Below are 14,059 nucleotides of genomic sequence, written 5' to 3'. Positions count from 1 at the left end.
GTATAAGAAAGATGTACTGCGTATGCTACTCAGAACTCATTTACAAATAGAGTAAATGAATAATGATAGAATAAAAAACAGGAGTCGAGTGGAGTGAGCTTAGAAATCTCTGATAAAGCAAACCACCCACTTAAATCTGCACTCTAAAGTACCTGTAACTTAAATCTAATGTTCTCCATTTAGCTAAAATTGTGCAAAATTGAGGGCGGAGAATATAAAGAAATATAAAAGACACAAACTTGCAAAAATATTCACATCTCCAAAATTATTCTTAAGCCACTATAAATCAAGAAATCAAGAATATTATTGTGTTATATCACAAAGTTTAATGTCAAGGGATATTCAATTTCAAGTGTACTCTAATGGCTTTAAAATTGAATTAATTTTGATTCAAATGTTCCCGTTTATAAAAGACTTTTTATAACTATATTTTATATCAATCATTTACAAATGTCTTCTTCCATCTCCTGAGCATATCATTTAAACTTCTTTAACTAATGAAGCCTTTGGAAATGTAAACATTTTAATGTTCCATTGGGTTTATTTCTTGAAAAATACTTTCTTTTTCCTAAAGCCAAAACATTCAAAATCAAAATTACTTTTGACATTACAACTGACAGCATCTGAATTAGTATAGCAGCACGCTGAAGTAGTAATATCCAAATGTGATTGGAAGACTCGAGTACCTTAAATCTATATTTCTCAGTAGAAGGGGGGGGGGGGGGTGAGTACTATTGTACTAGCCAAGCTGCAATCCTAATCGGGACAAGCAAAATACGATAAGCCCAAAAGTTCAACAGGGAAAGCAGCTTAGAGCAGAAAAGGGAGAAGTGAAGAATTAACAATAAAGGGATTTTGACGTAGGAAAAATCTATTTCTGGGCGAGAGACCCGTGCCGCCCAGTGAAATTCTCCTTTTACATCATTTCTAAGGTAAAAACTGCTATAAATTTACCAGAGAAAAATTGTATAGGAATGCTAGGTTGAACCCAGCTCGCTCACCTTAATAAGGTGTCGGTATAATACTGGGGCGTGAATTAATCACAACCAGAGGCCTCGCATCATTTAGATATCTCCTGTCAATATCCCCGAACTGCAAGGTGCCGTTCTACATCCTACTACTACTAGCAATCCCACGCCAGTGACGTCACTCCCTATAGCACCCCAGATTGGGGCCCAATTAGGGAGGGACGAGTAGGTTCACTGGGCGGCACGGGTCTCTCGCCCAGAAATAGATTTTTCCTACGTCAAAATCCCTTTTCTGGGCTCCGACCCGTGCCGCCCAGTGAAATCGTACCAGAGAATGGGGACCCAATATGGCTAACTACCTGAAGAGGGAATAACACAAATATAACAGAGCTCATGAGTTTAATATAAAAAAAGAGGGATGTGGAAACCCGTAAAAATAGATCAACATGTATATAACAGTGATAAATAGACATGGTAAACAATCAATAATGAAACCCGTAGGTAAAATTCAACAGATATGAATAGTGGGAATCCAGCTTGGTAATCAAAAATGCAAAATAAAATCAGCTCGGGGATTTCAAGAACAAGTGAAATCAAAACAATTCGTGAAATTGAACAATTGAATAATAAAATAATACACCATAAGGGTGTATAGTAACAAAACAGGTAGGAACAACAGGTAAGCCAGGCAGGAGGGAAAGAGGACAGAGCAAGACGTTGTGATTAGGACTCAGTACCTTCAGGAGGAACTATATTCCCTACAACTACTGTGGCAAATCTAAGAGCTTCTAAAGGTTTTAGGTAGTGGCGCTTGAAAACTTTAGGGGACTTCCAACCCGTATATTTTGAGAGCTCATCAAATTTCATATGGTGGAAAAAATTAATTGAGGTAGCCACAGCTCGAATATCATGGACATGTGGGAATGATTCAGGATTAGCTTGTTTAATAAAATAAAGAATTTGTTGTCTGATTCCCTTAAGGGTAATAGTTCCTCCGTGTTCTGTAATAAATAAGGGCCCTGTGGTTGTAGTGGAAGTTCTACTTAAGTAGAATTTCAGGGTGGTAACTGGACACAGGGATGGATCCCGAGGAAGTGGAACAATCTTCCAGGGAGACCACCTGTTTTGGGGGTCTTCATTTTTAGCCAGGAAAACTTTGTTAGGAGAGAGAAGGACCTTACCCGAAGAGAGACACTCTATATGACCAGGGTCTCTAGATAAGGCTGACAATTCTGAGATTCTGGAGCCAGAGGCGAGGCTCAAAAGAAAAAGTGACTTTCTTAATAATGCCATATAGTTACAGGATTCATTTGGGGTGTCAGAGGCTAGCTTAAGAACATCGTTCAAAAACCAGGAAACTGCGCTAGGGCGAGTTGAAGGTTTTAGTCTGGCACAAGCTCTCGGAATGGATGAGAAATATGAATCCGTTAGATCAATGTCAAAACCAATATGGAAGATCTTTTTCAAGGCTGACTTGATTGTAGTAATGGTATTGGCTGCCAGGCCTGATTCAAAGAGAGTTCTGAAGAATGTCACAGTTAGGTTCATCGTCATTTTCTCAACTTGGGAATCTTTCAAGAACTTAGCTAATTTCTTGACAGCTGAGTCATATTGACGGAGAGTAGATTCCCTTTTGTCAGATTCCAGAAAAATAGTATTCAAAGGATCGATGTTTGCACCTCGTTGGGCTGCGAACTTCATGAAGTCCATAAAGTTAGGGCATTCAGAATCCTTGAGGAAGCGAACACATTGCGAGTTTGCACTGTCTGTGTTATCACCGGATTGGGAATCCGCCGGGGGCGGAGACCTAGTTCTAGCAACAAGGGGAACCAATTGCTCTTGGGCCAGTTGGGGGCTACGAGAGCCACTTGACCTTTGAAGGATCTGAGTTTGTGCAGAACTTTCAGCAGGAGATTCACCGGAGGAAACAGATAAATCGTCTTCCAGGTATTCCAATCTAGAATCATAGAGTCCGTGGCATAAGCCTGAAGGTCCAGGTTGGGGGCTAGTAACAATCTATTTTGCGATTGGATTTCGTCGCAAACAGATCCACCTGGAGACCCAGGACTGGAGATAGTATCCACTGGAAAGATCGATTGTCTAGTGACCATTCCGACTCTAGCGGAGTCGTCCGGGAAAGTGAGTCCTCTACCACATTCCGGACTCCTGCTAGATGGACTGCTGACAGGTGCCACTTGTGCATTGCCGCCATGGAGAAAAACTTCAACATGATGTGGTTTATTTGGGCTGATCTGGAGCCTTCTCTGTTGAGGCAGTGTACTATGACTGCACTGTCGAGAACCAGTCTGATATGGAGATTCCTGGCTGGATTGAGAAGTTTTAAAGTGAGGAAGACTGCCATGGCCTCTAGGATGTTGACGTGTATTTGTTGGAAGACCGGTGACCATAACCCTTGGACTTTCTTGTGTTGTAAGGGAACCGACTTGGAAAGATTCTTGATCTTCCTCCAAGGCTGCAGACTTTTTCTCAGAGTTGGGGAAAGGCGAGCACGTCTGTCTCGGCGTATTGCGGTTGCTCTGGAGCGCCACACTCTGTTTATGTCCTTGAGTTTGGACCTCAGGACGATGTCTGTCACGGAGGCGAACTGTAAGGAACCTAGGATCCACTCTCGGCTCCTTCGGAAGGTCAACTTTTCCCTGAGAAATTGTTTTGTATTCCTCGCTATCTCCTTCCTTTTGGCTTTGGGGAGGCACAGCGTATGGGAGCACAGGTCCCCTTGTAGTCGCAGCCATTGAAACTTGGTCTCGGGGACCAGGCGGGATTTCTCGAGGTTGACTTGGAATCCCAGTTGTCGAAGGAAGGTGAGGACTTTGTTCGTTGCTATGCGGGAAATCTGGGCATTGTCTGACCAGATTAGCTAATCATCTAGATGGGCCACTACCTGTATCCCCTGAGTCCGAAGCTCTTGAATTACTGTCTCTGCTAGTTTGGTGAAGATTCTGGGTGTTATGTTGAGCCCCAATAGCATCACTTTGAATGCATAGGCTTGTTTGCCTAGCTTGAAGCCCAGAAAAGGACGAAAATGCCTTGCTATTGGAACGTGATAGTAGGCATCTGTAAGATCGATGGAGGTGGTGACGGCCCCACGGGGAAGTAAGGTCCGCACCTGCGAGATGGTAAGCATATGGAATTTGTCGCAACGAATGAAGGAATTTAAACGAGACAGATCCAGGATTACTCTCCGTTTGTCTGAGCCTTTCTTTGGCACGCTGAACAAGCGTCCTTGAAATCTTAAGCAACGTATGCTTTGGATTGCATTCTTTAGTAGCAGATCTTTTGTGAAGGAACGTAGTTCTTCCGTGGACTGAGACCGGTTGAACCACTTGCAGAGGTTGCCTGAATTGGGAAGATTGGAAGGGCCTCAATTTCTTCCTACCTAGAATTGGGGTACTAGTAGGCTCATATTTCCTCTTTGAAACCGGGCCCCACCTAACCTTGAGGTTTTGGTTGGCTCTAGCTGCCTCGCTAAGGACCGAGTTAACTAAGTCCCCTGGGACAAGATCCGGGCCCCAGACTGGAGCTTTGATGAGCCAATTAGGTTCGTGCCTAATCGTGGCTTCGGATAGAACGTGACGTCGACAATGGGTCATGGCATTTGCAAAATCATAGGCGTCAGCCATAAAGTTTTGCAAAAGTGACTTAGTGAGGACCTTAAAGAGGTCCTCCTCGTTGTAAGTGGCGACGGTCAATTCAGAAAGGGCAACTGAATTAAGGGATCTGCTGAATCTACACCTCGACTCATATTCCAATTTAATGAGAGACTCCAGAGTTTGGGAAGCCGTTCACTGAATTGCGTCGAGGCACAGTCCGGGCTCAACTTACCTACCGAGAAGGTAGCTGGGGCGTTCCGCCAACATTCATTGTCTCCCAGAAAGAGAAGGAAGGGTAAGTCGGTCTCCCTGAGGTGAGGTGAAGGCTTCTCTTCCTTGATAGCCTGAAAGACCGTCTCTATGATCTTGGTCGCACATGGGGTAGGGGTCTGGTCGTCGGCCACAAACATAGTATATGAACTTTTGTAGGCCGTAATCATTGTGTTCAAGCAGTCCCACTCATTGAACATGCAGACCAAGACAGACTGTGCCTGTTCTTTAGGAAAATTAAAAGTTTCCTTTGGGACCCTATCCAATCGAATCAGAGCCTCTTCCGTGAGGCGAGCGTAGCCGGGGAAGGGGAATTCAAGACCCGGCGGGTAGAATTCATAATCCACAAGAGGCCGGGTGCCGAAATCTTCGATTGACAACATACCCTCCGAGAAGGGGGCATGCAATACCAACCTCCAAGGGTTATTCTTATTGAAAGGTGGAAGCTTGGAGGCGTCGGGGATGGGGTATTGCTGTTGTGGTGGTGGCAGCCCCGAGCGCATGAGTCCCTGAACTAGGCTCTCCATGGGGGGGGGGGGGGGGGGAACAGGTGCCGGAACGGAGTCTACTCCGTGAGAGGTTGAAGGCACAGCAATCGGGTCTTGAGAGACTCTGGTGGAGGAAGATTTAGCCTTCGAAGCTGATGATTTCGAAGACCTGTGGTCTTTGGAAGACTTGTGGGTCGTATATAAAGGCTTACGATGAGCCTTCACCTTGGGGATAACAGGCCGGGGACTGAGACCAGTCCCGGTTGTCCCCGGAAAACCTCGAAAAGAAGAGTGTTCTGAAATAGAAGAGAAGCCGGGCTAGGGATAGGAATCTTAGCCCGGGAACCACCAGACTCACCTACGTCCCTACCTGCGTCGGGATCGTCCAAAGCCATGGGTTCCACATCGAGGTTGAGGGTAGCGACGTCCTCAGTTAGGGTGCCGCCCGTCTCTTCTTGGTCCGGGGCCAGAAGAAGGGATTCGAACCTCTCGATGATAGGATCCGCCAACTCTTTGGGGACCGCAGCTGAAGTTTTAGCATGGGGGTAGAGACGGGAACACCATTCCTCAGAGAGGATATAAGGCTGTTTGGCCTTCACGTTGCGGGCGAACCCGTCAATCCAGATCTTGAGGGTAGCCTGAGCTGTATCTTTTTCAAGTTGGGAGCACTGAAAGAGAACAGACTATTAGCGAGGGATATTTGTGCCAAGGAAAAGTGGAGAAGTCCAAGGACTTCGTAGACACGAAGTGAAAGGCATGCGGGAAGTCCAGAGGACTAGTGGCCTTAAAATTAATAATCTTTGAAATTAATCGTAACTCCCTACAAGTCTGTATCAATGAAAATGCACTCACCGAGTCAGATGTTAGAGTGGAGGTCATTGTATAGCAGACTGCACAATTGTCTGGATGCCAAACAGCTAAGTCATCCACTTGGACAGAACAGTGGGCGTGTGAACAACACACGTCATGGCCGCAGGGTTGGTAGAGGACAGCGGCACATGCCGTCATCGCACAGCGTACAGTCTGTAAGATAAAAGATACATGAGTATCTCAAAGGAAAGCAAATTAGGGGCCCGGAGGCCCCGGTGCTTAATATATATATATATATATATATATATATATATATATATATATATATATATATATATATATATATATATATATATATATATATATCAATATCATGATAAAAATGTTTTATATATATTCATCAAGAATCTTGAATGAAAGCAAATAGGGGCTCGGGGGCCCCGGATGCTTAAATTATATCAATATCATGATAAAAGATTTATATATCAATATCATGATAAAAATGTTTTATATATATACATCAGGAATCCTGAATGAAAGCAAATAGGGGCTCGGGGGCCCCGGATGCTTAAATTATATCAATATCATGATAAATGATTTATATATCAATATCATGATAAAAATGTTTTATATATATATATACATCAGGAATCCTGAATGAAAGCAAATAGGGGCTCGGGGGCCCCGGGTGCTTAAATGATATCAATAACATGATAGAAGATTTATATATCAATATCATGATTAAAATGTTTTATATACATACATCAAGGATCTTGAATGAAAGCAAATAGGGGCTCGGGGGCCCCGGGTGCTTAAATTATATCAATATCATGATAAAGGATTTATATATATATATATATATCAATATCATGATAAAAGATTTATTTTGATGTATAATAATAAAAATAAGTCAGACCGTAACCGTGATCATATCAAAAGAGGGAAGGGAAGGTCGAGAACTAGGATCGTATATATAATATATATATGTGACTAATATATAAAGTTAATCCAAGTAATAATGGGTAACGTTGGCTCCGGAGGCTCAACTAAACAACTCGACCAGATGGTAATGTATAAAAGCTACGTCCGGGGATCCCGTGATGAAAGTCTTATATATATATATATATATCTATATGAGGTCTGTGAGGTGCGGGACACTATAGAGGGGGAAGGGATCTTTAATGGGTCCGTGAAGTGCGGGACCGAGAGGGAGTAGCACGTACAAAACTCAATAAAATAATATAACATGACAAGGTACCACGGACCGAGCAGAAAACTTCCCGCCGATCGTTGGCCAAACGAGCGACGGAAAGAAAACGACTACGACCGGGTAGAGTAGTGGAAAGAGTAAGTAATGTACGTTAATGTATAATAATAGTATGCCTCACAGATCAACGGGAACCGCCCGTGCAAAGCGGATGCCCCCGGGAGGGGTACATAGCGCTATAAAGTGACTCTAACTCGATCGGGAGAGAGAGAGGGAGGTAACCCTGGGGTGGGGTATCGGGTGGGAGGGAGGCTAGGAGTGGGGCGATAGCAGGTATACCAACCTGCCAGACCCACGATTGATATGATCACGCGGAAAGACTAATAACACTATAATAAACATAGCACATGGTAAAATAAGATAGGAAGGCATGCTGGATGATAATAATAATAAAATTAACTATACATCAATCGTAAAAGAAACGAGGGAACGAACATGAGACAGGAGAAGCAAGCCTGACGGCGCTGGGAGTAGGCAGGGCTACCAACATAACACAGAGTCAGTGAAGTGCTAACAAAATGAAAAACTAATAGCTGACTCATGAAAGACCCTCGAACTAATGCAAGAAAAACGAATGACGTTAAAATGAGAAGCAAGTCCGTGGCGTGCGAACGTAAATAATCCAAGTAATAATATTAATGGAATAGAAACGCCCGAAGGTGACCAGGCATGCCAACCTAACGAGAATACGCTCACTTATATCGTAATAACAGGGCATCAAAATAATAAATTAATACGGTGTGTGAACCGTGGATACCAAGAAAGTTCATAACAAGAAACAATCAGTATGGAAGACTCATTGAAAAGCGTTAAGAACGAAACGAGAGAGAGAGAGGAGGGAACCGAGCGCCATGAAAGACCCACGCGGGGTCGTGAAAAATAAAACTGTTATAATATAAGCAAAAAAGGGCAAGGCCCCCTCCAAAATCTCAAAACTCATAGATCTGGTACTTAACTTAGATGGAGTGACAGTAGAGTCCGACATCTTGAGGTAAATCCAGGAAAAACCAGCGAAATTCACACACCAAGGCAAAATAAGTGTTTGATAGAACGTGCTATAAAAAGGAGTGCCGTCACTGGCGTGGGATTGCTAGTAGTAGTAGGATGTTGAACGGCACCTCGCTGTTCGGGGATATTGACAGGAGATATCTAAATGGTGCGAGGCCTCTGGTTGTGATTAATTCACGCCCCAGTATTATACCGACACCTTATTAAGGTGAGCGAGCTGGGTTCAACCTAGCATTCCTATACAATTTTTCTCTGGTAAATTTATAGCAGTTTTTACCTTAGAAATGATGTAAAAGGAGCATTTCACTGGGCGGCACGGGTCGGAGCCCAGAAAAGGAGATAAAATTAACAAACAAAATTTAAGATATTAATGATTTTGAGCTGATGAGTAACACAGAAATTAAAAGAACATTATAAACTTAAATAAATACAACAAACATTAAAACTAATATACAGTATAACCGCATTTCATAAAATCTGCAATTTCCTACTTGGAACGAAGGTAAATCATGGAAAAGGAGATACAAAAACTTAACAGGTTGATGATGGTCTATTTGGATAGTGACACCAACCTAACAGCAATGCTAGTTTTTGCAAGGATATCCCTATCCCTCAAAGAGAAGCTGGTCTTACATGGTCTCTAGGATCTCTTAACAGAAGAGTACTACATGTCATACCATCTATAAAGACCGAATAAATCTCTTAAAAGAAACCCAAGTGAATTCCAGCATTAGGGCTTTATTACTATCGAGATTTTAGCCAGTGAACTAAAAAAAGGATTTTGGCCCCCCTCCCCAATCCTGTTCAAAGGCGTCCGTGTGGATTGTCACGGAAGGAGGAGGATACTGCAGAGGGACATGAGTCAACAAGCTCTTGGCAGTGGACCACGGCTTGACCTGCTTGCGCAATAAAGCCGGGGTTTGTAGCGAAGATCTCTCCGAGCATTTAATGCCTTTCTTCTCCAGACTCTATTGGGCTCTTTGAGTATTGCTTTTAGAATTGGGTCTGTCACTGCTGCAAACTGCAGCGATACCAAGACTCTTTCCTGTTGATGTCTGGTGATTACTTTGGAAGAAGGTATCTGACAGAGTTTTCTATTTCCTTTCTCTTACCCTGAGGTAGAGACAGGATATGTGACTTTAGATTCCAGTGAAGTCCTAGCCACTGGAATTCTTGAGCTGGAGAAAGTTTGAACATTTTGAGGTTGATTTGAAAGCCCAGAGATTGAAGGAATTTAATGACTTCCAGAGCAGCTAGAAGGCATTCCGACTTCGTTACAGCCCAGACTAACCAGTCGTGTAGATATACCATCATCTGAAGGCCTTTGTTCCCGAGTTGTTGGACAATTTTCTCGACTCATTTTGTGAAAATCCTTGGAGCTATACTGGGGTAGTAGGGTCCGTATTACCGAGATAGCATCAGGAACTTGTCGTTCAGAATTATTTTGTTTAGTGGGGACAATTTCAGAATAGTTCGAAGAGTGCTCGAATCTTTCTTTGGCACGCAATAATAGCTGTCCTTGAAAGTTCATTGACTTTGTGCAACAGATAACTCAATTCCAGGGAAGATCCTGCACATAATCCTCCAAGAATAGGGTTGTGGGTTGGAAGACGCTCTTGAATTGAGGTGGTTTCTGTCTCCATTTTCAGCCTAGCCCTTTTGAGACTATGCTGTGAGCCCAAGGATCGAAATTCCATTGATCCCCTAAAGATGGTCTTCCCCTACCAGAAGCTCATCATTGTCGTTTTGAAGGACCTGCCACACTGAACACTTTGCCTCTTTATTTCCTCGGTCCCTAGACTGACTGCACCTTGCAGACCTTCCTCTGCCACTATCATTTTTCCCTTGAGCTCTGACTAGGTGAAATGTCGTTGTGTCCCTTTCATATACTGGGTTGAAGGCTGGAGACTGTGTCACATAATGCTGGGGAACTGTGTACACAGTCTTGGTGATCGTGGCAACAGAAGCTGTAGCGGCAGGGAAGGTTTTCCTGCTCTTGAAGGGTCTCCTAGGCTTCATGCCTTTAGGTTGAGGTCCTTCTCCATGGGGTGAATTTCCTCTTAGAGGACATACCCCTCTTCTGCAAAAGGCTCTTATTCTCCTGAGCCACTTTGTCCATTACCTCATTGACTACCTTCTGAGGAAAGAGGTCTTTCCCCGAGATGTTTGAGTCAAACAACTTTTTACACTCATGCCTAATAGTTGCCGCAGCTAGGACATGCTCTTCGGGCTAAAAAGAAAGCATGCAGATCCCTGTGGAAGGTATTCAGATGAGTCTTTACCAAGACTGGGAAGAGGTTTGATCTAAGGTAGTTCCCAATCAGATTCTCCGAAAAGGACAGGTGAATCAAAGAGGCAGACAGCTTTTATTTGGCTTCCAATTCTGCCTTCAACAAGAAATCAGGAATTCTAGGCAACCTCTCATTGAACTGCTTGCCTTCGATGTCCCTATCCAGCTTTCTGACCGTAAAGGTGTGTTGGACATCCTCCCAACTGTCCGAGTCATAAGGAAGGGCTAGAGAGGCAGGTTTGTACTTTTCTAGCACTGGTAGTGGTCTACCTTCAATTACAGCCTTCTTCACAGCTTCTAAACTTTTTGAGGCGAAGGGAAAGACAGTGTCCTTAGGACCTATAAAGGTGGCCTGCTTCCTGCAGTGTTAGTAAACTTGGCTGTCTTCAGCTCCTTCACCAATAAGGTTTGAGCCTTGATGTGGTCCAGAATGATAGTTTTCTTGGGATTGTATCATCTCTCATGGATGCTTAAGAGTTCAGCCTTACAGAGCAGTAAGGATAACCATCAATCGAGGGGTAGAATTCTAAGTCAGAGACAGGCTTAGATCCCATGCCTTCTCCAATGTGGAGGTACCCCTCACTTAGAGCAATATGCTCTGCATAATGCCAAGGATTCTTTGTCAAGGAATCTGAAAGACTCGACGCTGGTGGAGACCTGGACTAGGTGCCTGCTGAAAGGCCTCTATCTTTGCCTCTAAGGACGCTTGTGCTCTTTTATGTTAGGCATGGATATTTCTCATGAGTGGCCTTCATGGATGCCATAAACTCAAGTGACCAGGGGACAAAGGTGTATTCGGAGTAGGAATAGGAGTAGAAGTAAAGGCAGGGTGGCAGATACAGGGATGGGGTCTGAGCCAAAGAAGTACTAGGAGCTGTACTTGACCGATGGACATATAGGGACTCATCAGAGGCTTCCATAATCAGCAGGATCCTCTTTCTCTCTGACATCACGGAAGATGTCGTCGATATGTTGTCGGCATCCAAGCTCATCGCCTGGAGAGCGTTCCAAACTTCATGATCTGCCTGATCTAGTTGTACCAACGGGAGTTGAGCTGTTGGTAACTGGTGATCGAAAACAGCAGTCACATCAGCCTTGGGGAAGAAGAGGTCCTTAAGTTCCATCGAAGAAAGGTAAAGAGCACATTATTGCTAGCTCTTCTGGAAGCCTCTCACCCAATGCCTAATAGTTACCTAACCCCACGCTTTAAAATCCCGGGAGACGTTGGTAATATGGAAACCCGTGTGAATCAGGTCCTTGCACACACTGCAGTTAGTAGGTTCCCAGATGGCAAAGGAACCTTTGGAAACATGGCAATTAGCATGTTTCTGGCAAGACTTGTAGCCACAAGGCAACTTGCCCCACATGGTGCAGGTTACTGTAGCACACTCCCTCTCTTCAGTAACCTGTAAAGAAAGAAAATTTTCAATGAGTACAAATTGCACACCGAAAAATTTTGCATATCTTATGATACACAAGAATTTTTCAAAATAAAATTTTCAAAAATTATATATAATTTAGAAATTTCTACATGCTATAGCTACGGCTAAAGTTACACTACAATGGAATTTCATGCCAAACTACTCAGAATTCTGTAAGAATTCCAAGTGTGATAGAATAGGGGAGATAGACTTACATCAACAGAACACCATTTCCCATAAAGTAGGACTATTAGACAACCTAATGTGGCAAATTCACACACCATCCCGCCTAATCGAGCAGCAGCTGCATCTGAGGTGGCAGCAGCCGTTCCTAAGGCGGCAGCTGTTCCTAGCAACCATGGCTCTATGGATTGACCTTTCATTACCCATAGGTATGCCGACACAACGCAGTAGTGGCATTGTCAAGTCAACAAAAAAGTGGACGATCCTATAGGGAACCAGACCACGAGTAAGAGGAAAGGTATAGGCTAATAGACGGCCATAGATAAATGAATCTGCCAAAAGCCTAGTTGTTAACATTAAATCATGAGAGGGGGGATTAGTCCTTTAAAATAATGAGAGCCGTATAACACGGCCAGCATGCCATGAATTAGTAAACTAAAGGGAAATCCTGACAAGTAAGTGGTATCCTATCGACCAACTTTAGAGGATAATGTTCCTCAGATATGGAGGAAGGGAAAAGACGCAGATGACTAGCCTAAGGCTGCAGCAAAGGTGCCAAGGGGGAGGCTCTCTTCTAATGAAAAAAAAGAGAAGGGTAGCCCTAACCTACTCACATCTAAGGCTAAAGAAACTCAAGCCGCCAGGACTGGAAAGTATGGCCAAATGGTAAGTACTTCGGCCGGGGAGCTTCCGACCAGGCAAAGAAGTCAAGACCCCACAGCAAGAGATACATAGCCTAGGATGAGGAGCTGAAGCCAGAGACCAGGCAACTGCTAAGGTGGCAAAAGAGAACTCCAAAGGGGTTCTAGTTTCATTGCCAAGAAAGGGTTTGGTCACAAAAAAACCACTGTGCCGGCTAGCCTAGCTTATATAGCGGTGGAGGGATACTCAGATGCTAGGGAATGCAGAATAGATAAAGGAATTGTAGTTCCATGGTTGGGGAAAAATTTGTAACTTAACTAGGAAGGGAAGAGGGACAGCTAGGTGGCAGAGAGAATTAATCCAGGGTAGGATCAATCACTCGCCCACCCAGAACCAGACTAGATGACCCCCACACTGTCCTGTCAATCTATATAGCAACAGAGGATTTTTCAGATGCCAATAGGTAGTAGATTGGCCGGGGCACCAGACCACTAGAGTTATGGCGTCTTTTGACTGGCCAGACAGTACTACATTGGATCCTTCTCTCTGGTTACGATTCATTCTCCCTTTGTCTACACATATACCGAATAGTCTGGCCTATTCTTTACATATTCTCCTCTGTCCTCATACACCTGACAACACTGAGATTACCAAAAAAAATTTCCTCACCCAAGGGGTTACTGCCCTGTAATTGTTCAATGGCCACTTTTTTCTAGCTAAGGGTAGAAGAGACTCTAGCTATGGTAAGCAGCTCTTCTAGGACACTCCAAAATCAAACGATTGTTCTTTACTCTTGGGTAGTGCCATAGCCTCTGTACCATGGTCTTCCACTGTCTTGGGTTAGAGTTCTCTTGTTTGAGGGTACCCTCGGGCCCACTATACTATCTAATTTCTTTTCCTCTTGTTTTGCTAAAGTTTATATAGTTCATATAGGAGATATTTAGTTTAATGTTGTTACTCTTCTAAAAGTATTTTCTTTTTCCTTATTTCTTTTCTTCACAGGGCTATTTTCCCTGTTGGAGCCCCTGGGCTTATAGAATCCTGCTTTCCCAACTAGGGTTGTAGCTTAGCAAGTAATAATAATAATATTAAACATGGACT

General features: G+C 43.6%; 1 protein-coding gene across 14 annotated transcripts in view; it reads right to left on the bottom strand.

The window, feature by feature from the left end:
- KrT95D (phosphofurin acidic cluster sorting protein KrT95D) overlaps window positions 1-14,059 on the bottom strand; it is a 396,291-nt gene that overhangs the window by 7,233 nt on the left and 374,999 nt on the right. The gene's annotated exons all lie outside the window — the stretch shown is intronic.

Source organism: Palaemon carinicauda, chromosome 18 (assembly GCF_036898095.1).
Source record: "Palaemon carinicauda isolate YSFRI2023 chromosome 18, ASM3689809v2, whole genome shotgun sequence".
NCBI lineage: Eukaryota > Metazoa > Arthropoda > Malacostraca > Decapoda > Palaemonidae > Palaemon > Palaemon carinicauda.
This window is presented reverse-complemented; position numbering and strand designations above follow the sequence as displayed.